The sequence below is a fragment of the Protopterus annectens genome, chromosome 4.part1 (genome assembly GCF_019279795.1).
Source record: "Protopterus annectens isolate FY-2018-M chromosome 4.part1, PAN1.0, whole genome shotgun sequence".
In the NCBI taxonomy this organism is placed as follows: domain Eukaryota; kingdom Metazoa; phylum Chordata; order Ceratodontiformes; family Protopteridae; genus Protopterus; species Protopterus annectens.
In genome coordinates, this window is record NC_056734.1 from 144,471,831 (window position 1) to 144,498,999 (window position 27,169).

General features: G+C 39.7%; 1 protein-coding gene across 2 annotated transcripts in view; it reads right to left on the reverse strand.

Annotated features, from left to right (window-relative positions):
* Positions 1 to 27,169, reverse strand: part of LOC122800784 (collagen alpha-3(IV) chain-like) — a 1,680,215-nt gene that overhangs the window by 1,472,011 nt on the left and 181,035 nt on the right. The gene's annotated exons all lie outside the window — the stretch shown is intronic.

Genomic DNA, 27,169 nt, shown 5'->3' on the forward strand with positions numbered 1-27,169 from the left:
ACTATTTCTATGTAGTCAAACAAATTGCAGTCTAGATTGTATTCAAAAGTTACAAAGTATTCAATTAAATCCCATTCTCCTTTCCCAGATTCAAAAATATTGAAAATTCTGCTTTACTTTCTATCAAAATTAATGTACTGATTCAGAAATAAAACACTCACATTTCAACTTTGACTTATGAAATGAGTTATTTTAGGTAGGCTTAGTGAATCTAATAACATTCAACATGTAAAAAGCTTCAAAGTTCATATGACCAAGCCTCAAATTTCAGCTTTCCTATTATTTTGAAATATTTTATATAATTTTCAAGTATTTGAAATCTTGTACATTCACAGTTCTGTCATATACAGGCATATGCAATAAACATCCTTCTTAAAAGAAGTTTGTTATTTAAATATATCTTCATTTTATTTTCCCACTAGAATTTTACCTTCTTCTATATAACTTGTATTTCTAAAATCTCCCAAAGAGCTATTTATTCATCAGTTCTCTATTAAATATTATAGTATGTGTACATATTTCTTCATTTACTGATACTGTTTTTTTATTAATCTTACATTGTAGATATCACTTTCCTTGTGTATCTGCATATTCATAAGATGCTTACTCTTGTTAATTCTAATATAACAAGCAATCTTGACTATGTATAAAAGAATTCCTACTTATTTAATTTGAATACATGTGTTTAGCCATTGTGAACTACTGCTGATCTAAGCATTACATGATGACATCAGAATCTGGCTACAGTATGTGAAAATGACAACTCACAGAACTCAGCAACTGCTAATTTCATCCTTGTGTATCTGTATATTCATAAGATGTTTACTCTTGTTAATTCTAATATAACAAGCAATCTTGATTATATATAAAATAATTCCTACTTAATTTGAATACATGTGTTTAGCCATTGTGAACTACTGCTGATCTAAGCATTACATGGTGACACCAGAATCTGGCTACAGTATGTGAAAATGACAACTCACAGCACTCAGCAACTGCTAATTTCATCTGTAAGTTTCTCATTCTTCTTAGTTCTTTTAAGCTGTTCTAATCAGTAACAAACATCTAACTTTACTTCCTTCAATTAATATGTATATTAATGCTGATAGTTAAAGTTAATAATACTGCAGCATAAGCTAACATGTAAAATGTTAGAGAATTATATATTACATTACTATATATATATATATATATATATATATATATATATATATATATATATATATATATTATAACATTGCTATAGTTTTTGCCTTACCAAATCTTTACTTCTAAAAAGAAAAGATATGTTATTTTGAGATTTCTTCACATATATGCTTGAGAAAAAAAAAAATAGAATGTTCATTTTCTTCTTTCACAGGCATCAGTGGTAAACATTGACACAGATCTTCTTCAGCATGGCTCAAGGTGAGAAAATTGCAGCATTCTGAAGAGATGGAACATTCTTTTGTTCTCAAGCTTTTTCGATGTATTTGTTGTTTCATAAATGACCTGTGAAGGGAATGTGTTACACAGGAACAAGGAAAACAAAATCACCAGCACTTTAACATGTCCAATTAAAACATTACTTAGATCTGACATTCAGCTAACTCAGCAATGTACATACTAAGTGATGTTAAATAAATAAAATCAAATTATATAGCTGTAAAGTTACCAATTTTATTGCTTGTAATATAATGACATTTTCTTACATAAATTATTTGTTTAACATTTAGAAACACACTAATAGGTTTAGTTAAATTAAATATATTGTCCTTCACTGTAAATACAGTAAAATAGTAAACCTAACCCGTTATATTCCTCATCTTGAAAAAAATGCTTTAGATAAAATATAAATACATACTTACATATGTTTTGAGGCTTAAAGTCTATTACAAACCTTTCATTTAAAAGGCAAATCTACTGTTTCAAAAATAATAGTCCAGCAATCAATGAATAAGTATCATTTGTTTATAGGCCTTTTAGTTTTTGAAACAATTTTCCAAGAATTCAGCTCACTCTTTCTCTTCTGAGATAATACTATCCCACTCCATTTCTTCAGTATTAAGGATTTTATTACAATTAACAAAAGTGGATTCCTCATCCAGAGTGTTAAATATTTTGGTTTCTTCAGAAATGAATAATTTGATATTTACAGGAAACACCAAAGTGGCTTTAATGTTGTTCTTTTAAATTTCCTTGATAAGTGGATTTTCTTTTACTTATTACTTTACTGGAATAGTCATTTTCAAATCTGGCTACATGTTTACTTATTTTAATAGGTGGGATAGACCATGCTGCTTAATATTTGATCTTTTTCCAAGTTATAGGTGAACTTAACTATAATTTTATGTATCCAGGTAGTTAAGAAATTCGTTATATTGTCTCCTTCATACTTTTCAGGTATACCATAAATTCTAATATTATTTGTCTCAGTCTATTTTCTAAATCATCAAGTTTTTATGGGTCTACTTTGATTCACTGAACACTCATTTCACTGAATCACATTTTACTGAATGTAAGTACTGTTGGGCAAAAAAAATGTATATGCCCTTTTCCCCACCTTAGTGCAATACTGGAGTTAGTATATATAGTTATGGTGTGTGTGGGGACAGCCCCCCAAATTGGGGGGGTGTAGCCCACCTACTTAGCTTTTATATTTATGAATCTCATTTCACTGAAAGCTAATAATATAAAACCAAAGACAGATGGGGGGCTACACCCCCACACTCCCCAATGTGGGGGGCTGTGCCCCCCACACCCCCTAACTATAAATATTAAGTGCAGGATCACACTACAGTGGGGAAAAGGGCATATATATTTTAGTTGCCCAACAGTACTTACATTCAGTGAAATGAGTTTTCAGTGATTTGAGCTTTCAGTGATTTAGTGTGACTGCTTTGAAATTCATTGAAATGAGTTTTCAGGGAATCAAAGTTGACCCGTTTTTATATGAGCCAATTATTTGTTTAAAAAAAATCAGTTTTAGACTCACCCTAATTTATTCTGCTATCAGAATCATTCAAAGTATTTTCCATACTGCCCTTGTTGTTTCATAATTGCTTCAAACTGTTCCATACTTTTTCTAGTCTCTTCTTGAAACATTCCAGTTCTGTATCGTTTGTCTATGTTAAGTAATATATCATGTACTCTAGATAATATTGACTGAATGTCTTTTTTAACACAAGAATCCTGAGTACCATTTCTTGAGTGATTCATGTTGAAGTCTCTTCTCTCTTAACTATATAAGTGAAATTCTGACAGAAAACATATTGCTTTTGAAGAACTTGAAGCTATAAATATTTTCCCTGACTATTAATGAATAAAATTAGTTAGAAATTATCTTTAAATTTTAATTTGTTAATACATTTTCTGTCAGAGAAGGTTTTCTGTCACGGAACTTTCACCAGTTGCTGCTCTCAGTTAACCATCTTGGCTAGCATTAAAATACTTTTGACAGTATGTGGAAATTATTAGTACTCCATGGAATGTAAACCATGCCACTGAGTATAGAATTGTGCTATGTAAGGAGAAATGAGCAGATATATCAAAAATGCAACATAGTGTATCTAAGCAGATAATTGCCTCACTTCTCTACTAGTTTAACAAATATTAGTCCTGCAGTTTAGTGGACCCCAACCATTCAGATCATCTTTAATCCCCAAAGCTCTATAAGTAGCAGCTTCACTCTTGTTCTTGTTGTTACACTAACATCAGCTTTTTGCTTATATTTTATTTATATTTTAATAACCAAGTAAGTGGACTGGTCCACAGTTGAGTGTGAATCCACTCTGTGTGGCATAGAATTTACTACCTAGACACTGTTGCTTGACAAGACCTATCCCTGATGGTTTACATTACTTCAACTTCATTTTAGTATAGGGAGTTGTGAAGATAGGTGAAGGCTGCCAGCCTAGCCAGATAGAATTTTAGAGATAATTCTGCCATCTGTAAATATTAATGTAAACCACAGGCTTGTTGTCTTAAATGGTAAAAATAGTGTTACTCGTGGAACTGGAAAAAAATGTAACAACAGTGCATTCTACTGACCAAGTAAAGAATGTTGTGACCTTTTCATGTAAACACGGCTCCGTCCGGTCTAGATGAAGGAATTCTTGCTATTGTTTTAAGGCCAGATTTAATGGCCAGAAATTGCATGCATAAATGTTCTTAATGGCTTTGCTTCCTGACCTGGTGTGAGCTTACTAAAGAATGTAGTTTCTGTTAGCCTGGGAACACAGGGAAGTGTGACGAATGATGTAATGTGAACCAGGAATGTGATTTTAAAAACAGAGAGAATCAGACAGCATTAAGCATTTTTGTCTAGGCCATCCAACTCAGAACTGTTTTTGCTCTATATATAAGTTTATCTTAGATTTGTGTTTTCTCTTAGAAATAGCTAGAAACTAGAAAGACTAGACTGTTTTTCTGTGATGTCAGAGTTGTACTACTGAATTATTTTAAGCATTTCTCTGTGATCTCTGAACTCTTGACTAGCACTGTGTAGTAAAAAGTATTGTCTTGTGTTTTTATTATTTATTAAATATTTTAAAACCTTTCAACTGTGGCTATTTTGTGTAGAGATGATTTAAGCTCTACAGTACATTGCATGTATATAGTGATCCTGTACCAAGTCACTCTAATAAGCCTTGACTGTTTAGTCACACTTACCAATTGGATAATAATATTGCACAGTAATAATTGGACACCCTTTTAAGGGTCTTTGAGTAGCTGATAAATATTAGTGGGTGGTGGCAGGTGGTACTACCATATATTCTGGGAAAAAGGGGCACAGCTGTAGAGCCTGTGCCAGCCTTCTCCAGGAGTGTTTGTGTGGTTGTATAAACTCTTCTCAAAATGTGTGTGCCAGCTACTTGGGCAGGGACATGAAGCACTGGTGGGACAGAGAGGGTGCTGGAGATTTTAGCTTGCCCAACAGGCTGAGATCTGGACCCTATAGCTTTGCCAGTGGGGAGTCTTATTGGGGACCTGGAGAATAAGGGAGTGACCAGCCCCAGACTGACTGCAATCTCTGTGTGCTCTTAAGGGAAATTGCACTTTACTGTGTGTATGGTTTATCCTTTCCTCCTATATGAGATGCCCCTCACTGGTGTTAGGGATGAGGATTGAGGCTCCTTGATTGCTGTGCCAGGGCACGGGTGTCACAGGAGTATAAGCAATAACATCTGGTTCTGGACAATATATAATGTCCAAAATTAAATGGTAAATTAAAATATAAAGCAATAACTATGGTAAATAATTGTATCGTGATAGAAACTAAGGTAAAATATGTACTGCTCATAGCTTTCATTTTGAACTATAACTTTGCAAAAAAAAAAAAAAGTTAAACTACAATGCAATCCAGGTGTTATTTATTCCAAACAAATACCCAAGTTTTGTATTGGATTAAAAGACATACACATAATGTTAAAAGATGTATAATCAAAGTCATGGTTATTAGATATTAATGCAATATAACGTCTAAAATGATTTTCCATTTTGCACAAAGTTACAATATCTTTCTTCAAACATAACCTTGCTGATGTTTATGTATGAATTCCACTATCTATAAATTAAAACAGTTACTGCTGTCTGAAGTCAAAAGATGATTTTTCAATGTTTTTTTCAAAGGTCTTATATCCTACAGACATTTCCTAATGAGTGCTCTTAATTTCTATAGGTCTTTTGTATACAGGATTTGAAACATGTATATAATCAATTCTGCTACTGCTGCAGTGACTAAAGTACAAGTTTATGGTACCCACTCTTTACCAGAAAATATGATGATACCACAAAAATGAATAAAAGGACACATGGCAAGCAAGCCATCGCATTTTAATCAAACGTCAGATAATCAAAAATAAAAGTTAATAATAAAAAGAAATGTAAGATTCACACACAAAAATGTGTTGTTTTCATGGGGAATGAACTTATCAACACCACCTTAGCAGCTCTATGTGTATTAAGTAAGGTTGCTCAACACTGGAGTTAAAACAGTACTTCCCTATCAGTAATGTTCAGTGAGCTTGTAGTTAGTATACATACTCGGGATTAAGCAAGATTCAATGGCTGGGATTCATAGAGATGTGCTGTGTATCTGGCTAACAATACTCAGCAAAATATGCACCAAACTTGAGATTAAGCAAGATTCAATGGCTGGGATTCATAGAAATGTGCTGTGTATCTGGCTAACAATACTCAGCAAAATATGCACCAATTACATACCCAGCCCAAGAAGGCAGTGCAACTAGCTGCACTCCAAGATACATAAATAAGCAGTGTAGCAACTACAGAAATAAAGATATATGTGCAGTGAAACATGCAATCAAATGCACATGATATAGTCAGTAGGGTAGCTGAGTGCCACGCTGTATCTTGTGAGAATTAAAAGAATAATATGCACCTTAAAACTAAAGTAATGCATTCAGCAGCTGTGTTGAACATGTTAGTACATCCCTCAAAAGGACAGCACATAGCACGACATTCAGCTATATAGCACTACAGTATTGGCAACTACAGAGCTGATATCTACATATCTGGCCATCTGTCAAACACATACAAGAGGAGGAAGGATGTGGCCAGAAAAGTAAGGAAAAGCAGAAAGCAGAAGGCCAAACAAAGGGACAATATATAGGAGTACGCAGGATGGGGAAGAAGCATGGGAACATTTTCTGCAAGGGAAAGGAGCCTATTTTATCTTTATGTAGAGAAGGGAAGAGGGGGAAGGATCAAAGAAAAACAAGGGTAGAAGCAGGTGTAGGTTTATGTACGGGGGCATACAGACACTCATAGAACAGCACAGACAAACATAGATGGATATGTGCACACTAGGAACGGGAGATTTGGAATCAATGAGACAAGCAGAATGTAGACAAATGGTGAAGTCTGGACAATGCACAGGGTGTGGATGTGTGACACAACAGTAATGGGGCACATATGGCTGGGAGCAGGGTTGGGTAGAAGTAATAGCATGCAATCTGCTGTCCCAGCCCACAGGGATACTACCATGAGCCATCACCAGATGATGAACCAGGCTAATTTGTGACATGGACCACCCCTTCTTCTTGTCACCAGATGGTAAGCGTTGGCTGGAGAATGATTCTGCCATCTGCTCTAGGAGTATCTCCATCTGGAATATACCTGGCCACTGCACTCTCTACTACAGTTGCCACCATCTGCTTCAGCTGCAGTTGGGCCATGCCAGGCCATGGTATTGGGCTATCTGCTGGTGAGGGACCAAGACCTCCTTTCCAGACTGGTAATACCTGCCTCATCACTCTCATCCTTTTGAGCCAGCCTCAGCAGGAGTATGCCATGGTTGAAGTTCTGCTGAACAAATCTATGATCCATATCTGCAGTGAGGAGACGGAATGGAAAGTTTGACATAAAGATCATAAGTAAATCATTAAAAGGGAAGCCCATGTAAAGCATTGTTGCACAGTTACATCCTTCCCATGATCAACCATGATGTGTGCACATCAAGTATCATGACATAAATGAGTGTCTTCTTGTGCAAGTACACCTTGGGTCAGACATGGTGACTATAAAAAAACAAATACAAGTCAGACTGAATACTACCTATCAATATCACTAATTGCTTCACCATTTTGTCTTGGCAGTTATTCTGACAGCATTCCTGGTTCACCTGAAAATTAAATTTCCACTGCCAGTAGCATCCAAGCATAGCTGTCAGACATAGTTCCCTAATTGTACATGTCATTATAGCACTGTTGACAGCTTTGCTATGTAGGATTCTACTGACTGACTTGACACACACTAAACTGTAAAACCACCAACTGAGACATATATAAATCCACAAATGTGAAAGAAAGACTGGAGAAAGGCAGTTTATTTATTTTTTTGGCATCACATTATAGGTATGGGGAGTGTACATACCACCAAGACACTTGGTATGATGATGTATGATCTGGAAGCATACTGGTATACGTGCAGGAAAAGACATATAAATGTCATACGGATTTAAGTCATCTTTTTATTAAAAAGCAGCAGAGAAAAAAGTAAAAACCTTAAGGTTTGAAAATGGAACGTCAACAGAACCAGAACATGAAAGCCAGAAATACCATTTAATGTATGTATACATTTGTATTTGATCTTTAGGTGATTTCCAGATAACAGTATATCTACACACACACACACATACACACACACACACACACACACATATATATATATATATATATATATATATATATATATGTATATACACACACACACACACACACACACACACACACACACACACACACACACACACACACACACAAATATGTATCCCTTAGTCGAAAAAACAAACAAAAAAAAAAAAATCAAACTGTAACTGATTCAGTGGAAATACTCAAAACTAAATTAAGTGATAAAAATCTTTAAACAGTTTTATTTTTTTTTGTAGATGGCAATCACCTCCAGAATCTCTGATATGGGAACTAAACCCCTCACACCTTCTGAATATTATATATGTACACCAAATTCAATATCACACTAAGGTGTGGAAAGGGCAGAGTCCCTGATCCCTGCTATACTAAGAACTCACACTTGAAAAAAAAAGTATGCGCACTCAGCTGAATTTTTTTATCACAAATACTTTTTTTTTTCTTCGATAAAATAAAATCTTTACCACCAGTATGTATTCCATATATATCCATATACATTATAAAACAGTCAGCATTTGCGAATAGAACAAACAATGGCTGGCCATTAGCCTCTCCTGCCTCCTGTGATACATGACACAATTGCTATCACATTCTGCTAATATTGAAAGAGAAAGGGCAGATTACAGGACTGTGACAAGTATATGATGCAAATGCATACAAGCCACAGTGCTGTACATATGTGACATTATCTGCATTATGGACAGCAAGTTGATGGGCGGCCACGGTGGTGCAGGGATTAGCATTGCCACCTCATAGCAAGAGGTTCTCCAGTTCAATCCTCGGCTGGGGTGCCTTGTTTGCGGAGTCTGCATGTCCTCCCTGTGGTCACGTGGGTTTCCTCCGGGTGCTTCGGTTTCCTCCCACATCCCAAAGACATGCTGTAGGTGGATTGGACACTCTAAATTGGCCCTAGGTGTGAGTGCATGCGTGTGTGTGTGCCTTCTGTGGAAGGATGGGCACCGGGCTGGCAACTCAACACCGTAAAACTCCACTGCCAATCATGAGTGGACAGGTGATCCACTGTGGCGACCCCTAACTGGGAAAAGCCGAAAGAAGAAGATGGACAGCAAGTAGATGTTGTCTCCTGTGCATATTTTAAAATATTTACACAGAAAAGTTACGTAGTTACACATACGGAAATGCCAGGTTGTGTGTACATGCCAATGGCTCCCTCAAGAAACCCACACTAGATGCAGTTGGCATATACCATTAAGTGCTACCACTACCTCTATGTGACAATGAAGCTTCACAAAGTAGACTATAGTTTTCCTAAGCTAACCCTGACAAATACATGCCAAGAGAAAGAACAACCCCAAACATAAAGCAAGAAGAAAATTACAGTGTTATGCACTTACACTACCATTCATAGTGATGTCTAATCTCCATCTTTCATGCAGGCAAATTGTCAAGGTTGTGGTACCACAGGTCACCATAATGATGTTATGCACTTGGAGAACTGCCAAAATGGCTGTACACTCAACAGCTTAATTTCAGCTCTCCCAGTGGAAAAAAAATGAAACAGAGAAATAAGAGCCAGTGAAATTGTCAGCTTGAGTAAAATACAGTTACTGGGTAGTAAGTATAATGTGTGAATGCTAGCAAAGAAGAAATTTAGAGAACCTGAAAGAAAATCAACCAGAAAAGGTGAACAGAAAACACTGGCTGGGAAGAATCCTGCAGCTGTTCATTAAAAAGAAATTACAGTTTCAGCTTTAGTACAAGAGACGGCTTCCAATAAATTATAGGAAAAAAAAACAAATCAAATGTACTCAGAGGTGGTTAAAACAAAATTAAACATTGAAGGAGCATATCAACTCAAATAAAAGGCTGAAAAAATAGACGAAGCTTTAAGATGAATTGATACAACTGCAGAAATCAAAGGCTGAAATTAAGAAAAGACAGGCTTAGTATGACACTCCTCAAGTATAGATGTTTCAAAAAATGGTAGTATTAGAAACCAGAGCTCTCAGAGAAAACCTGAGATTTTCTGCAGTACCAGAGAAACTGGAAGGCATAGACTGTATTAATTTTATGGAAACACACATTAGAAACTGGACCGGTATTCCACAGCAGAATTTGTTAATTGAAAGGGCACATTGACTGTATACTCCAAAACTGGTCATGAAAAAGCAGCCAAGATGTGTATAAGTAAAGATGCAATCCTACCAGCTGAAAGAGTTGATCCTGACAAAATTGTTTGTGGAAAACATTTGTTCACTGTACAGCAGGAAGAAGAGATGCCAGTATATTCCAGCAATTGGAAAATGTTGAGAAGCAGATAAGAGATTCAAACTGCTGTATCTAGCTTTTTTTTCAGAATATTTCTTCCTTGAGGATCAAAGTCATTTTTTGATGCAGAACAGGCTAAGTAGGAAATACAAAAGTTTGTCTGACAAAATGTGAGCCATCCATCAGAAGGGGACTCTGCTTCTTATTCTTCTGATAATAAAGCACATGGAGAGCCTTTGTCAGTGAAGCCTTTTCCAATGTTCCAAAGGAAAATGCCACAGAGACAAGAAAAGCACAGGAGTTGACTAGAAGAATCAGGAGTGCCTTGGACCTGAATCAGTCTGTTGTTGGGAGATGAAGATGAACAGAAAGAATGCAACACTAAAATTAGTGAATAAATATGAGTCTATAAAGCATCAATCACATTTGTGAAATATGGTTTTCCTAGAAAATGTAGGTAAGAGAGACAAGACTGTTGTTGACTTTGTTAAACTTGTCAGTGGGCTGAAAAGGGTATACACCACTGTATGGCATTAATGTTTAGATGGACACTAAAAGGGTAAATAACTGTAAGTAAAAAATTGCTCATTACTATTTGCACAGATTTCATGATATAAAATGTGTGTTATATATAGTAAAACAGTTTTGTGTAATGTGTAGTCAGGGCTATTTTAAATCTTGGGGAGTCTCTTCAGAAACTGTTGTATGTGTTAAAGATATTAAAGTAAACAAGTGCTTTTTTAGTTGTAAGAAATATAGGCGTTACAGTATAACAAGAGAAGAAAGGCTAGACAAAAGCAAGCTTAATGTTAATATGCTGTGATCTTGGGCTTCTGGGTGGGGCTGGGATGTAAAATTGCACTGTTTATATTATATGTAGAATTAAGATACTTTCTCATATTTATACAAGGGTGAATGTCTAGATTAATGCCCTTGGCTTAAGCTATATACAAGAGGTTTTGTAATCAAGTAGGCTTGACAAATAAGACAAACAGATGAAGGCCACAAAACATGCTGAGCATTTTAAATCTGCAAAGCCATTAGCTTGTTTTTTCATTAGCACATGCTCAGTGGTAGTCAAGAAGCCTGCTGCTAAGGCAGCTGTAAATTCTGTTCAAAGTGAAGTTTACAAAAGATTAATTGCTGATTAGCTTTACATGGAGAAGAGATGTCTACAGAAGCAAACCATTAATCTTAAGAGTTCTGAGCATTCTTTGCTGAGGGAAATGGAAAATTTAAAGTTACAATGACAAGGAGTTCAAATTAAAATACAGTTTGAAATTTTGGGAAGTGAGCAAGTGATACCAGCCACCCTACCAGCCTGAATACTTTAATGCATTTAATAGAACAGTGTATATTTTTTTAAAGATTGCCAGTGCACTTTTATTCAATATGGCAATCAAGGAACATTGCCTTTATTTAGAAATGTTATTTTGTACCTGATAAATCTAGAAAATGACATCTCAGTATTGTAGAACATTTAAAACAGTTTCAAGCCTTTTTGGGATATAAAATTAATGAAGATAAAACAAAGGCTACAGCTGTAAATTATGTACCCACTCACAAACTGGTTCAGCAATATTTATAGTGACATAAAATAAAGTATTTAGGAGTATGGATTAAAAATGCTCTTGTTGTGGCAGCTAAGGATATGTGGGAAAACACTAAAAAAAGATAATACAAAAACTGAGAACCTGGAGGATCTTGTTTATGAATTTGAATATAAAGATACAAGCAGTGTTTTTAGTCCCTTTAGTTTTTTTATAGTGTGTCTTATTGACTGCCAGTCCATAAAGTGCCTACTGGAACACTTATGATGGTACCTTCAAAAGGGTGGACACCTGGTATGAGTAGTAGTAGTAGCAGGAGTAGGAGTAGAGTAGTCATTTACACCCACAGGCTTTACCAAGACCGGGAAAATATGCATACATCATTTTTTTAGCATGTTTATTAAATTATCACTCAAAATACTGGCAACCATACTGTCTGTCTCCATCTTGGATGGGCATCCACCCACAAGGGTGACAGTGTGATTCTGCCCACTAACAAAAATAAGGATATACAGACTGGGATCTCACATCTCCATTAAGGAGGGGTCTCCCATACTCAACAGTACAATACCTGCTCTCCCTGCTGCTGCAGATGCAGATAGGTGCAGTGCATCTGATATGGCTATACCCTCCATTGTACAATCTTGCAGTGGTGCCTAATACCAACATATATCAAAATTTCACTCATTATATGCACATAGCACTTCAGACCAATAAGTAAATTTGTCAGACTATCAGCCAGACCCAGTGTGATGTAATGCAGTCCAACTTAGAGCTGATTACTGTGTTATGTGACCTGCAGTAGGATGTCACCCAGCTCATTCAAAGCTGTTTGAGGACATGTGCTGTAGGACTAATGAGACCTGTGGTGGCACACAGTTTTCATCTCCACCTGCCCAAGGGGGACAGCTTGTATTTCCATTACTGCCCTGCTTAGGAGTTTTGTCAGAGTTTGTGGTCATGGAGTGAAAAATCATTGCTACCTGCATCTAGAATGATATAATACTCTGTTACATGTCATCATGGACAGTGAAGACACTCCGCTTCCATTGACAGGATACATCATCATCAGCGGTCTTCATCTTGGAGGCCCTTCTGGTAGGGCTGGTATGAACAAGTCCTGATGTTGCAAGCCAGTAGAATAACCCCAGGTCAGAGTCAGCTAGTGGTACCTTCACCCTATCACAGGAGGAAATAGTCTATAACACAGAGTATCAGTCAGCACTATATCCCTATCTCTGCTTCCTGCTATATGCTCCTCTCTCCCAGTTTGTGTGTGTGTGTGTGTGTGTGTGTGTGTGTGTGTGTGTGTGTGTGTGTGTGTGTGTGTGTGTGTGTGTGTGTGTGTGTGTGTGTTTGTGTGTGTATGCATGTGTGCTGACAGCAATGTTAGCAATATCTCAGTGTGTCTCTAACCTATGATTCACTCCACCAGCCCTCTTGTCTTGATTCACAATGTGGCCAGACCATGTACTGGCCAATGTACTGACAGTGCACATATCATATTTGTTCTTTGTGATACTGCTACATCACTGTGTGCTTTACAGAACCCATGGTTCTGCACTAGAGGTCATCATACCTCCCAACCTTATAGGTCAAGAAATCTGGACAAACCCAAAAACAACTGGGGACAAAGATCCACAATCAGAGACAGTTTTTAATTATTCCTCTTATAAAAGTACAGTTTTGTACCTACCATAAATGTAGATGTTCGAGTGCTAATACAGCTGCAGTCATAACAGATGGGGTTCTCCTGCCGTCAGGCGGGTCCTCGGTCGGCCGAATTCCAAAGTCTAGGTCCGACGTCGGTTGTCGTTGCTTCTTCCCTGACGTCAGTGCGACAGGGGTATAAAGGAACCAGCCGATGCCATTTTCTTCAGTTTTTCTTGCCCCAGATGTCAGGTGCCCCCAGAAGGAAGGCAATACATAAATTTGTGTAATAATGCAGTGCAATATAATCAAAATACAGTAGTTGCAAGCAAATACATCATAAATGAATACCCCAATCAGGTTGTATGAGGATGTGCTAGCCTATAGGCCTGTCCCAAGAGGGGAAGGAGGGAGGGAAACCTGGACTGCAGCTGTATTAGCACTCGAACATCTACATTTATGGTAGGTACAAAACTGTACTATGTTCATCGTGCATACAGCTGCAGTCATAACAGATGGGTAGAATCCCAAAGCTAAGAAAGGGGTGGTAGGCACTAGGTGGAACTGGGAGGAGCCAAAATGCCCTGCAAGACTGCAGTGGCAAAGCCTGCTCTAGATTTGAAGTATAATGGTAGGTTGTAGTGTTTGGAGAAGGTATGCACAGAACTCCAAGTGGCTGCTTCCAAAATATCCTTGGTAGGCACTCCTCTGAGGAAGGCTGCAGAGGTGGCAGTGGCCCTGGTGAAATGAGTTCTAATGCCTGTAGGTACAGTTTTGCCATGAAAGGAATAGCAAAAGAGTATGCAGTGGGCTATCCATTTTGAGATTGTCTGTTTGGAAATTGGCTTTCCTTGAGCTCCTACTGCATAGGCCACAAAGAGCGGTTCTGATTTTCTGAAAGGCTTTGTTCTGTCCAAATAATAATGCAGTTGTCTGTGAATGTCCAAGGAATGTAGTAATCTCTCCCCTTTGTTTTGAGGATTAGGATAAAAAGTAGGTAAATGTATGGCCTGATTTAAAGCTACCCTGGATACCACTTTAGGCATAAAGGACGGGTTGGTTCGTAAGGAAACTCTGTCCTGATGGAAGATGATAAAAGGCAGGACAGCCATGAGAGCCTATAATTCTGAAACTCTATGAGCTGAGGTGATAGCCAGAAGGAAAGCTGTTTTCCAGGACAAATATTGCAAAACTGATGAGGCAGCTGGCTCAAAGGGAGGCAAGGTCAGTTTTTCCAGAATGAAATTAAGATCCCAAGCAGGTATTGGTTGTTTCCTTGGAGGTCTTAAATTCTTAGCCCCTCTGAGGAACTGTCTTAAGAGAGGGTGAGAGAATAAAGGTGGATCAGTGTTGTATTCTGCAGAAATGGCTGAGGCATGGATTTTGATGGAGGAGAAAGAAAGTCCACTGTTTAGCAGTTCAGCCAAATATTGAAGTATTTGAGGTAAATTCAGTTTTCCAGGGTCCTGGCCCTTTTTCTCATTCCAGACACAAAAATGTTTCCATTTTGCGGAGTAAGCTTTTCTAGTTGATGGCCTTCTGGCCTCCAAAATGACATCCTGCACCTCCTTGGAGAGTAGGGCCTGCTGTGATGCTAAGGAATCTTCCATGCAGCTAGATTGAGTGTTTTTAGCTGACTGTGAAGAGTTTTGAAGCTGTGCTGAGTCAGAAGAAGAGGCATTAGAGGCAGGGTCCATGGTGGGGAATGCGTCAGGCTCCTCAGGAGTGGGTACCAGTGTTGCCTTGGCTAGTCCGGAGCAATGAGGATCATCTTTGGTCTGTCTGCTCTGGTCTTCAATAGAACTTTGGGCAGCAGAGGAAGAGGTGGGAAGGCATACACTGTCATTGATGTCCAACTGAAAGAGAGAGTGTCCACTCTCCAGGCCTTTGGATGGAAGATCCTTGAGCAGAATTTTGTCAACTGATGATTTTTGTGGGAGGCAAAGAGATCTATGTCTGGCCTTCCCCATTCTTGGATTATTTCTGTAAAAACTTTTGGATGCAACTTCCATTCGTGTGGATCTGTCATATTCCTGCTTAGGTTGTCTGCCAACGTGTTTTCCTTGCCTGGCAAGTACTGTGCTTGTAGTTCCATTTGTAAGTCCATGGCCATGTTCCAAAGTGACATGGCCAGTCTGCATAGGGGGTAAGAATGTGTTCCTCCCTGCTTGCTTATGTACCACATAACTGTGGTGTTGTCCGTTCTTATCAATAGTTGACCTGGTTGTAGAAGGTCCTTGAAAGCTATAATAGCATTTATTACTGCTAGCATTTCTTTTGATTGATGTGAAGGTGCTTTTCTTTTTGGGACCACTTGCCCTGAATGCACCAATCTGTCATGCGCGCCCCCCAGGCGTAGTCCGAGGCGTCTGTTGTGATGACTTGATTTGCTTGAGGCTTGCTGAATGGAAGACCTGTGTTTGTTTGACATGCTTGAGCCCACCACAGAAATTCCTTTTGCAGACATGGAATTAGTGGTATTATTGTTTCCAAACTGTGGCTGTGTTGAGACCATATGTTTTTCAGGTACCATTGTAGTTTCCTAATATGCAGCTTTGCACATGGGATTAGTAAGATGCAAGATGCCATGAATCCCAAAGCCTGCAAGATTTTCCTTGCAGTCAGCCTGGTGCAATTTGCTAGTGTTCTGAAGTATTGAATTAGTTGCCCCTGCTTCTCTGGCGTGAGAAGGCCATCTGGGTGTTTGTGTCCAAATTGGCACCCAGGAAAATTATCTTCCGAGAGGGTATTAGCCTTGATTTCTTTTTGTTGACTGTGTATCCCAGAGAGTTCAATAACATTATTACATAAGCCAGATGTTTCTGAAGAATGTGCTTGCTGTCCGCTTGGATCAGGCAGTTGCCCAAATAGGGATATATTTGTATCCCTTGAAGTCTGCAGTAGGCAATTACTGATGCCAGGCATTTTGTGAATACTCTGGGTGCAGTAGATAAGCCAAAGGGCAATGCAGAGAATTGACAATGGGCAAGAAATCTGAGGTACCTTCTGCAATTTTGTCTGATTGGGACATACAGGTATGCCTCCTTGAGATCCAATGTTACCAGCCAAGACTCCTTGCCCAGCATAGGAAGAAGTTGCTGTAGAGTGAGCATCTTGAATTTTGGTACGAGTAGAAATGTGTTTAGGATGGATAGATCCAAAATAGGTCTCCAATCTTTTCCCTTCCTTGGCACCAGAAATAGCCTGGAATAAAAACCTTGACCTTGTTCGTGCGTAGGTACCTCTTGAATAGCTTTCATGTTTATGAGATCTGTAATTTGCCTTTGTGCCTCTGCCCTTTGATTGTGTGGCAGGTTTGGCATGCCTCTCATTTTTGGAAGGGTATGAAAATGGAATTTGTAGCCTCTGTTTATAATGTCCAGGATCCATTTGTCCTTTGTGACGATATGCCAATTTTTTGAAAATAATGCCAGCTTTCCTCCTAAGGGGGCTGCCATTTGAGACCTGGTTGGCATGCAAAGGGGAAAGTCATTGGGTTTGCTTTCTGAAAGATTGCGAGTTGTCCTCACCACCTCTTTGTGTAGGAGCTTGCCATTGTCTGCCTCTATACGATCCTTGGGATTGTCCTCTGCCCCTCGGGCACCTGTATCTGCCTCTTTGGGGTCTGTCTGTGGCAGGAAAGGACCAGTTTTTGGAAGGCCAATTTCTACTAAAATGTGGGGGTTGAACCTGTAGAAATTCTTTCACAGTTTGCATTGATTTAGCCTTTTCCTCCATTTTCCTTAGTGCCTCCTCAGCATTAGCACCAAATAGTACATCCTTTTGAAGAGGGGCATCTAGTAATTTAGCTTTGACATGATCAGGCAAGGCTTGTTCCTTGAGCCAGGCATGCCTACGTATGACTGATCCTGTAACAGCAGCTCTACATGAGGCCTCTAGAGCATCAAAACCACATTGTAAGGTATGCTTACCCACTTGTTCTGCACTATGCATCAAATCATGCAACTCCTTCAAGTCTGGTTGTTCAGGTTGTGACATTTTACTTTTCAATTGTGATAACAAAAACTGTTGGTATTTTAGCATATGAAACTGACAGTTTAAGGCCCTCATGGATAAGGTAGCCGAGGTATATACCTTTTTTCCCCACCTTTCTAAGGATCTGGAATCTCTCTCGGAAGGCAATGGATTTTTAGCAATGGAGGCCTTAACTCCTTTGGGGCCCTGTGAGATGGTCTCTGGGTCAGCAGCATGGCTTTTGTATAGAAATTGGTGTGAGTCAAGGACCCTGTAGTACCTGTCAGGCTTAACTAGAGCTGGAGGTAGAGAATCTGGGTTAAGGCAGGCCTCCGAGTAAACATCATCTAGGATGTCCAAGACAGGAGGTATAGCCAGAGGCCTGTGCTGAGGAAGCAAGAGAAATTCCCTGAGCCTTTTCTTGGAATCTGAATACTCCTGGCCTTCCCAGTGGAAGTGTTCCCTTAAGGTATGCAAAGTTTCCCCAAATGAGTAATCCTCAGGGGGGGATACAGAAGGGATGGACTCCTCCGCATCAGAGTCTTCAAAAGGGGAGTAAGAGTGTTCCTGATCATCAGAGTGCTCTGAAATAATGGAGCTCTGATCAGAGGAGGGGGAAATCTTCCTCCACTCTAGGCCTTTGGTCCGGAGGGGGCTGAGAACCTCTGATAAGAGTAATTAAATCCTCAGCCATTTTAAGCATCTGTTTCTTAGGCATGGGGCCTGGAGATGGGCCCTGTGTAGCTGGTCTCTTAGAGTGCATGGTTGCTTTAGACTTTGTGAAAGCCTTGATGGAGAAAGAAGAGGAAGGTCTGAAGACACCCTGAGTGGAAGTGGACCTGTCCACATTCTGAGTTTCAACGCCAAGAGTGGCTTCGGTATCTGTAGTCGGGGTGTGGGCCGAGGAGCCTGCGACCTCGGGCACAGGAGACACCATCAAAGACAGGTCATCGGTAGTCAGGGGCTGCGTAGGCGCCTCGCTGAGAACCGGACCACGTGTAGTCGGCTTTGGCATGGTGTCGGCAGAGGACGCGGACCTCGTGTGTCGGTCCTTGTCTTTGCGGTTTTTAGACAAAACCAGAGTCGGAGTATCCAACGACATAGTATAGTTAAATGCTTTCCCAAAATAATGCTGGGCGAACTCCGCCCGACGCTTAATAGTGCGTTTGTTGAATGTAGCACAAAAGCGACAGACCGAGACGTCGTGGTCTGGGCCTAAACAAGGTATGCAGTGGGAATGGAAATCCTTATGCGGTATTTGCTTCCCACAAGAAATACAATTATTAACTTTGTCTGACATCGGTCTGAGGCAAGAAAAGTTTCCCCAACGGGGTACTTAGCTTTTAAGAAGACTTCGGTTTCCAAATTTTCGTAATCTCAGGAGCTGGCCGACCGGCACTTGCGAACTGCTTCTGCTTCGGGCACCGCGCGGCAAGAAAGACTGAAGAAAATGGCGTCGGCTGGTTCCTTTATACCCCTGTCGCACTGACGTCAGGGAAGAAGCGACGACAACCGACGCCGGACCTAGACTTTGGAATTCGGCCAACCGAGGACCCGCCTGACGGCAGGAGAACCCCATCTGTTATGACTGTAGCTGTATGCACGATGAACATCTTGGACAGTTGCTAAAATAATATGCTTTGCATTAGCATGAATTTACTGAAGAATATGAATTGTGATACTCATATGTCTGTTATTTATGTTCCAACTGCAGTCCTCAATGGTTTTCCAGAAAACCAGACATTTTATGAGGGACAGGGCAAAACTATGAGCTGAAAATCCAGATATTCTGAGGAGATCTAGTTGAGAGCTATGGATGTCACCATTCAGCTCACACTGCTTTGCAATGTGTCCACTACTGTCTGAAGGGTTGTGTGGCTGGCAGTTGCACTGTCTAGTTGCATACCAAGAGTGGAGCAAAGGGGGGCAGCTGTCCCAGGTGCATAATGTTAGGGGCACAATCCAGAAGTGCAGAAATCCACTTCCTTTATATTTTTATTGTATCGTTTTTTTTTGCTCTTTTTCCAGAACAGTAAAGGTGTTTGGGTCTTCTGCAGGAAGCCATTTGGTACAAATATAACAAATGGCTTAGTACAGTATAATCTGAAGTCCTTTTTTGCCCTTTGATGAAAAGCTGAAGGAGTTGTGAATCAGATCTAGGAAGTAGGAAACAGATTGGTACATTTGCATCAATTGGCTTGCTACACTGTATGCCAAAGTCTTTTATTTGCTCTTCACTTGAAGAGCTGAGGGGCAGGGCATTATATCGGGTACAGGCACCAGTCACATTTGCTTAAGTGGAGAAAACATTGATGAATCAAATGATTGTTGACTATGTACATCAAGTGAGTTCACTCACAGGACCTGTGGGAATACAGGAGGTGGTGAGAAAGACAGCACTGACATGGTGGCGACTGAGAGAATGGTATATGCGATATGTGTAATGTTATGCATAACTGTCCATTGGTCAATGTCACTACCCACTTAACTTGTACAGATATAACCTGGTGATATGAGCACTTGACAAAAACTGCAGGGGGCTTTAATATGGAGAGTGTTCACAGTCAGAATAATTACTGAATTTAACTGTAGATACAGGTGAACTGGCAGTATGAAAAGACATGAGAGTGTAGATTAAGTGTGCTGCCTCAGCTACTGGTAAAATACAGCTGCTCCTATGAATATTTTGACCTCCCTAGTAAGGTAGGGGATGGGCATCACTGGGTCTCTCTTTTCTGGCTCCAAGTGCTCTGGCATCTGGTTGAGACCTGTTCTGGGTAAAGAGGCAGGGGGAGAGTTTGACTGGGACAGTACTCCTGTCAAACAGTAGCACAGTTGTCCTAATATGAACTCAGACAGGACAGAAACCTCCCATGAAGCAGTAGGGCAAAAGTTCCCTTGAGCTTGATTTTTAATAAAAATACTAACATTGAAAGTGGGGCTTCATGATTCTTCTGGCTTTTGGGATTTTAAGCAGGAGGTACCAGAAAACTAACTTGAGTCAGCCAAGCACTCATAGTAACTTCTTGTTTTTGATCCTTCAGTATCAGCTATTCCTATCAATGTGAAGAAAAATTCACCAAGCATTGGATTATTCACCCACTAATATGGAATATGAGCTGGGTTTAGTTTGTTGTGAGACAGGTTAGTTTTACCCCACTGATGATGATGATGATGATGATGGTGGTGATGATGATGGTGATGATGATGATGGTGATGGTGATGATGATGATGATGGTGATGATGATGATGATGGTGATGATGATGTGTTGTTGCAACAATAATTCTGCTCAATACAAAAGAGAACCCAGGTTAAGACGTTTGGTGTATGTGTTTGGCTGATGACCCAATGGTGAGAAGCTGCCATCTGTGGAATTATGACTGAACATCTCTATATCAGAATCCCACCTAAAGGTAACAATACTGCAGCATAGTAGATCTCTGGTTGTTCAGGGATAACCGGCCACACAGTGCACTGCACATTGATGGGAAACGGGTATTAAATTATCTGTAGATGAAGTGAGGCAATGTGCATCGTCCAGCCATTGTAGAACAAAGGCAGAATGGAAGATTACATGCTCATATAATGTTGATGCACCAGGTATCACCTACTGCCTTTACATATGTGAAGTCTCAGCACGGGAGAGATTTCCTTAATATGGACAGATATTTACATGTGCATGAGAAGGATGCACATATTATGCTACTGGAGCTGTCAGTGCCATCTGAGAAATGCAGAAGATATGCCATTAGGTTATTAATGTCCAGGCAGAGGACTGCTTCTGATTCTTCACTGCAAAGAAATACCTGATTACAAAGACAGTGAAATTCAAAGCTAAGGCATTGCATAATTTTTCTAGCAAACTTATTAGTAATGTACTCGCAGATACACCAGAGGATATGGAGATGGTAGTAAACAGCAGATGTTCCATTTGCCAGAGTGTCAATTGGCTTTGCATGAATGGGGTAAGGTCTGCTCCCCTTCAGATTTACCCTAAAGAGTGCCCACTGTGTTATGGCAGCTGCAAGCATTGCTGTGTGAATGGACAATAAGGCAGGAAGGCAGGAGTGAATGTGATGATTTTAAGCACAGTATTAAATATATAGGATTTGTCATTGTGCCCCCTTTGATTTATAGATGACACTTTCCAACTGAAAAGTAAGCATCTGCAGCAGATGTGTTCTCTCCCAGAGTGCATTACCATTGGTGGTAGGTACCATAATCTGCCATTCACTATCATCCTAATGTCATCATGAAGTAAAATGGTAGATAACGTGATGTGTACTGCAGCCATTTTCACTTACTCGCTGAAGTATTGTATGAGTCCCACTCACACTGTATGTTCTTTCAAGCTCAGGGAAATAAAGACTTTGCTATACAATTTACCCAGCCTCAAATGTGATGGGCTGTTTCTTTAATTTTACATGGAACATTGGACACGTGTGCAGTCTGCTGGATTGTTGTATGGTAGTAAAATTCACTTCACCGATGAAGGAAAGTAATTAAGGACCTTGGAATTTCTACCCCTAAGAAGATTGTGCAAGGATTCAGTGATCTGGGTCCAGCCTTTCCCCAGCAGCACTGGAGCAGTTGTCATATTATGAGCAGTACTGCATGGTGGGATGCCTAGAGAAACTTGTTATCTCCACAGATCTGCCATGTCCATCTCATGTGTTTACACCTGCATATTTGCCAAATGATCCTGAACTCATTATCATCATCTCCCTCCTTTTTTCTCATTTTCTACATGGGGTCAGGATGTTGTTTTAACTGTCTACACCTCTCTCTCGAGATTCAGTGTCACACTCCTGCCTTCTTCAACAGACGTACATGACTGTCGCATATCTTCTCAAACACAATCCATCCACCTCTTTGCTGGATGTCATTTTCTCTTACATTCTTCCTGTCTGTCCCAAATCTTCTTCACCAGATTGTCTTCTGCTTTTCTGAACGTGTGTCCAAACCACTGTAATCTGCTCTCCTACAACCCTTCTCAGGCAGTTCATTTCCATCACCTCTCACTTGCTCATCTGCTCTGCCTTTACCACCCAGGTTTCTGTACCATTCAGTAGTACTGGTCACAACACTGTCTTGTACACCTTACTTTTCAGCTTCTTTGACATTCTTCTGTCATTTACTACACCTCAGACTATATTCCAGTTGGCTGTAGCCCTTCTGATTCTAGCTTTGACCTCTTCATTCAGACTTGCCTTCTCGTGAACCACCTCTCCCAGATACTTGAAGCTTTTAATCCATTCCACTATTCCATTATCTTCCCTTCTATCTCAGTTCTCAGCTTCCTCTGGGTTCCCCAGTTTGCTGCAATTGCCATTGTCTTATCTGTGCTTAGTTTCATCACATGTGACTTCAGTTTTATATTCCATTCCCCTATCCTTTGCTGAAGTTCTTGCTCAGTTTTCCTGTAATGCCACATCATCTGCATACAGCAATTTTATTGATCTGTCCCCTCCAACCTGTGTGCTAATTTTATCCATCACCAGTATGAACAGCAGTGGGCTCAGAGATGAACCCTGGTGCATGCCCACTCCCACTGGGAACCTCCTCAGTGAGATAGTACACTGTTTGTACTTGAGTAATTGGGTCCTTGTACATAGCCTGCGTTAATGCCACCAGTATTTCTGGGACTTTGAACCACTTCAGAACTACCAAAATCTGCTTTTTTGAGACATTGTCATATGTGTTTTGCAAGTCTAGGAATGCACAAATGAAATCTTTTCTCATCTCTAGCTTCTTCTCAACTATGAAGACATTGGGTCAGTTGCACTGCATCCTGATCTGAATTCAAACTGCCCATCTCCCATTTTGCAATCTACTACTCTGCATATCCATTTATCAATCACCCTTTCCAGAACATTCATGCAATGTGACAGGAGTGTGATGCCTCTGTACTGCACACAGTTGTGTATGTCTGCTTTGTTCTTGTACACTGGTGTGAGTATGGTTATTCTAAAGTCATTTGGGATATGCCTTTCTCTCCACACTGTTATTAGTACCCTCAGGAGCCATTCCTCCCCTATCTCACCCAGCATCTTTATCACATCTGCTGTGACCTCACCTGAGTTTGCTGCTTTCCTACTCTCTGCTACTGTTGTTCACTGCCTACTGTCAGTCCCTAGTGATAGACTTAGTCTTAATGGTACTTTGGGTATCCTTAACAAGCTTTTTTTAGGAACCCCAATTGCTGTTAAGATCACTTCTATTTCTCTGGAAATGCTTAAGACGTTTATCATTTCCCCATATTTGGAGCGTAATCTCCTGTGTACCAGGACCAAGAATACCAGTATTTTTGTTATCCTAATAATACACAGATGGAGGTGTAACCTAATGTTCATTATGGATTACCAAACAGACAAGTATCATGCATGTATCTTTCATTATTATGATTCAGCTAATTCAACCCTATACGAGTCATTTTTCTACTTTTTGAAATGCTTTAGTTTCAGGTTATCTTTGAGCCACTGTGGTTTGAGATTTAGAATTTAAGTAATAGAATAGTTGCTAGATAGCGTTTTTCCAAAACAGCAAGAAATATGAGACCAGACCATTAATCTTGGAAGTACCAGTATGTGAAAAACAGTCATCTGTTTTCAATATCTTGTTTAGCACCTCTGTTAAGGCAACATTAGCCTCATGGCTACTTAAAATGTTATTGTATGCATGTCAGAACAGACCACTTGCCTTGAGATGATCCCTGACTTGGGCATATATAAATATTTCAGCACCACTGAGCAGAGGGGATGAGAGTTGTTTACCGCAACAGTTAGCTGAGATATATAAGTATCCTGCTTTTTTTTCGATTATTTATACAGATTATTGTTTCTAACAATTAATAAATATCACTTTTATTGTCTGCTTTTTAGTCTTCGAGTGTATTTTATTGCTGTTAACAAATCTGCACAAGTAACTGATTTATCTGCAGTTAAAAGCATTCTGTATCTTTACAAATCTTTATCTGTTTAAAAACTTTCATTTGTTTTCTGTAATGCTTACTGTCTGTCCCTTCCCTCCCAGTTGGTGTCTTGCTCTTATACTTGGCAGCTTTGCAGTTGCCCGCCCCTACTGTAAATCTGATCTCGGACACTCCTCCCAGTCTAGTGTCATTAGCTCATTCTACCTAATACAGAGAGAACATTTGATAAGGCCTTCTGTTTCTCCTTTTTCCCATCAAAAAAAAAAGGGAAAAAAAAAAAAATATATATATATATATATATATATATATATAGAGTATATTTCAGAGCATTTATTATAACTGTAATTGCCTTAATATTGCTACAACTCAAGTGCTCTAGGTTGCACTGCATCTGAAGTGTTTGTGTGTTTTAGCTGCTTTTCTGTATATATAGACTTCTCTGTTTCTTTAACTAAATAAGCTCTGCAAAGTTGTTTTATTGCATTCCTGCCTGTATTTCTGAGTTTTTTTTGCACTTTTAAAGTTTGTTTTTGCTTAGTTTAACTGGTAAGCTACAAACTCAAGTGTGCTAGCCGAATTAAAGCATTTACTGTGTTTCTGTACCTAATTTCTGCTACTCTGTTAAAAAAAAAAAAAAAAAAAAAAAAAAAATCCTTGTTTCCCGCCTTTACTGAACTAGAATAGTCCAGTCTTCAGGTATTGCTGATCTTTGGACTGTGTCATAGTTCCTGTGTTGCCCATATCCTTATTTGGATAGGGGGAAGCTTCTTTGTTCACCAGTGAGAGTGGGGAGCTCTGAGCAGCCCTATTTGTCCTTTGAGGAGTGGTTCCAGCCCAGTGACCTGTAGCTTATTGGCCGTTTTGGGCCATTTCCTATCTCTTCTAACCCCCTGCTTTAAAGCCACTTTAGCTCGCTTTTGCACTTGAAATTTAAAGTTTGTCCTGTTTGTTGCATTTACCCGTTGAGGCTACACACTCAAGTGCGCTAGCCTGTGTTACATATTTATTGCATTTTCCTACTGTTTGTAGCAAAAATAGAAAGAAAAACAAAAAAAAATATCCTTGTTTCCCGCCTTTCCTGACCTAGAGTAGTCCAAATACAGGCGTTGCTGGAAAGTTCCTGTGTTGCCCATTTCCTTTCTTGGATAAAGGGGGGCTTCTTTGTTCACCAGTGGCAGTGGGGAGCTTAGAATAGCCTATCTATCCCTGGAGGAGTGTTCCCAGCACAAGAATCTGGTAGTCTATTGGCCTTTTTGGGCCACTTTCTAGCTCTTTCAAATCCCCCTGTATAAAACCCACTTTGGCGCACTTTTTGCGCTTGTTACTACTCAGCCAAGCTCCTCGTGGTCCTGCAGAGTGATGCTAGCAGCAGAGAGGCCAAAAGAGTGACTGCTAACCTGATAAAAGTGTTTTTTTTCCTGCTACTACTTGGGCGACTGTCCGATCTAGCTAAACTGCAAGTATTTCTGCTTCTTGAACTGTTTTAAACTGTTTAAAGTTGTTTTTGCACCTGCACTTTTAAAGTTTGTCCTGTTTGTTGCATTTACCTATTGAGGCTACACACTCAAGTGCGCTAGCCTGTGTTACATATTTATTGCATTTTCCTGCTATTTGTTGCAAAAAAGAAAAAAATAAAAATTATCCTTGTTTCCCATCTTTTCTGACCTAGAGTAGTCCAAATACAGGCTTTGCTGTATTCTGGACTTTTGGAAAGTTCCTGTGTTGCCCATTTCCTTTCTTGGATAAAGGGAGGCTTCTTTGTTCACTAGTGGCAGTGGGGAGCTTAGAGCAGCCTATCTATCCCTGGAGGAGTGTTCCCAGCACAAGAATCTGGTAGTCTATTGGCCGTTTTGGGCCAATTTCTAGCTCTTTCAAGTCCCCCTGTATAAAACCTGCTTTGGCGCGGTTTTTGCACTTGTTACTACTCATCCAAGCTCCTCGTGGTCCTGCAGAGTGGTGCTAGCAGCAGAGAGGCTAAAAGAGCGACTGCTAACCTGATAAAAGTGTTTTTTTCCTGCTACTACCTGGGCGACTGTCCAGTCTAGCTAAACTGCAAGTATTTCTGCATTCTTGAACTGTTTTAAACTGTTTAAAGTTGTTTTTGCACCTGCACTTTTAAAGTTTGCCCTGTTTGTTGCATTTACCTGTTGAGGCTACACACTCAAGTGCGCTAGCCTGTGTTACATATTTATTGCATTTTCCTGCTGTTTGTTGCAAAAAAGAAAAAAAAAAAAAACAAAAAAATTATCCTTGTTTCCCGTCTTTCCTGACCTAGAGTAGTCCAAATACAGGCTTTGCTGTATTCTGGACTTTTGGAAAGTTCCTGTGTTGCCCATTTCCTTTCTTGGATAAAGGGAGGCTTCTTTGTTCACCAGTGGCAGTGGGGAGCTTAGAGCAGCCTATCTATCCCTGGAGGAGTGTTCCCAGCACAAGAATCTGGTAGTCTATTGGCTGTTTTGGGGCAATTTCTAGCTCTTTCAAGTCCCCCCTGTATAAAACCCGCTTTAGGGTGGCTTTGCGCAATTTTGCGCATAGCCCAGCATCGGGCAACGCCACATAATTGGGTTTAAACCATTCTCGGCTCCACAAAGTCTGCTCTTCACTTTTTCCCTTAGAAATGATCTAGTTCTCATAATAAACACCCTATTCCTACTCTAAAGCCTGGCATATACTTGCTCACTAA